The following is a 2,022-nucleotide window of genomic DNA, read 5'->3' on the forward strand; positions in this document are numbered from 1 at the left end:
GGGTCTAACTTTTAGTCCCGGTTGAAGACACATATCTTTTGCATACGATGTCAAAAAAAGCGTATAATTTATCAAAAAGTGCAGCAGGAAAATCCGCATCCGATTTTGATCGCCTACGGCCTATTTGCTAATTTTTAGAATCCTCAAATTCTAAAAGGAAAAAAAGATATGCTCAAATTTAAGTTTTTTTTTAATTTTTGTTAAATCTGGTCAAATTGTGGTCAAACTAATTATTAAAGAAAATATCAGTGTTAATAAATAATTATTTTAGTTTTTTTGACTTTTGGTCAAATTGTGGTCAAACTATGGTCAAACTACTTATTCAAGAAATAATTTTGTTACTACATAATAATTATTTTTTAGAATAATTGTGTTTCAAACTCAAACGGTGAAACATGTGACTTCATGCTCAAGGTAAATTCCTGAGGGTTAATAGGATTGACAGCTTAGTATTGTCAGGTAAACAACAAGTGCACACTTGGAAACTAGGGGGAATAGAACTCGGAAGTTAAGTGTGCTCAGGCTGGAGTAGTGAGAGGATGGGTGACCGACCGGGAAGTTAGACAATTTTGAATGATGAGGGGTGATTAGAGCAATGGAGTTTTATATGTTGTTTTCATTGCAAAATGATGGGTCTCCTTCCAGAACTTTCCAATTACGAGTACGAGAATTGAAAGACATGAAAATTCTCAATTCTCTACGGCGTCTAGTAGATAGAAATAAGAAAATCAGAAGAATCTTTCTCTCTATTCACTATCATTCCGCGTCTTCGACTTCTATTAGTTTCTTTTCTTCTTTAATGCAATAGCTATAGTTTGATATAAGAATCCATTTCTCAAAGTAATGGAAACCATTCTCTTATAGGAAATGGTTTGAAAATTGCTATTCCACCTTTTAGGTATCGTGAAAAGTGATACCTGTGAAGATCGTGCATTTCAGTCAAATTCAGATCCGTTTTTCGAGTCCATGATATAATATAACCAAATTGGATAGATCTTCCACCTGTTTAGCTAAGAAAGAATAGATACAGAGGTGGATAATAGATCGATATGAAGATCAAGCTGCCCCATAATGAAATCGCCAGTAGTCGCGAATATCTCCTTCTTCCCTAATCCAAGATTGGAGAAAGAAGATCTAAGAGGGACCTATGGAGAATGTAGTCAGAAATCCATAATAGAGTCCGACCACAACGACCGAATTAATTATCCTCATCGAGAAACTTAGACTACTAAATAGAAAAGATTTGAAAATCATGGCATGGGTCTCCTTTTTTTCTTTCTTTAGAGTTTTCTATATGCACAATTTCTCGATGTTTCGATGAGAATTTCTTGACTTTCCATATATAGAAAGAGATAGACTATAAATGACATCTCTTATGTCAATAAGACCAAAGGGATGGATATTAAATGATAGGAAGTGCTAGGAAGTGAAATAGAATGAAATAGAGCCACTTTGGGCTTCCCTATGAAATGAGGCATGGAACGGAGCCACTATGAAGAAATTATGGGAGTTACGAAAGAAGCTTCGGACTCATATTGTTCATGGGTTGAGAGCGGGAGTTGAACTCTAGGAGGTCGAATCCCCCCTTGTTCCTCAGTAGCTCAGTGGTAGAGCGGTCGGCTATTAACTGACTGGTCGTAGGTTCGAATCCTACTTGGGGAGATTTTATTCATTCTTTAATGTAAGAATTTTAATGTAAGAATAAAGAATTGAATTAAAGGGCTTGCTTTGACCCTTAGGAGTAGGTAACCCGTTCGCTATCCTTGTTTCTATTTCTATTGCATTCTATCTCATCGTATCACATTCTGTTCTACGATTCCACTTCGACAAAAGGAAAGAGCATACCTAAGTTCAATAGCTTTACGTCCGCTATCCCGATCATGATTTTCCTACACTCAGGGGGAAAGTAAAGGCCCTTCCCCCTTTGGAAGGCTGTGGGCGAGGAGGGATTCGAACCCCCGACACCGTGGTTCGTAGCCACGTGCTCTAATCCTGTGAGCTACAGGCCCAGCTGTCTCCACC

At 37.6% G+C, this 2,022-nt stretch overlaps 1 non-coding gene across 1 annotated transcript; it reads left to right on the forward strand.

The window, feature by feature from the left end:
- Window positions 1–1,590: 1,590 nt before the first annotated feature.
- On the forward strand, window positions 1,591–1,662 carry TRNAN-AUU. Its single transcript has one exon. It is a non-coding gene; the product is annotated as a tRNA-Asn (tRNA).
- Window positions 1,663–2,022: the final 360 nt, after the last annotated feature.

The sequence above is a fragment of the Triticum dicoccoides genome, chromosome 3B, assembly GCF_002162155.2.
Source record: "Triticum dicoccoides isolate Atlit2015 ecotype Zavitan chromosome 3B, WEW_v2.0, whole genome shotgun sequence".
NCBI lineage: Eukaryota > Viridiplantae > Streptophyta > Magnoliopsida > Poales > Poaceae > Triticum > Triticum dicoccoides.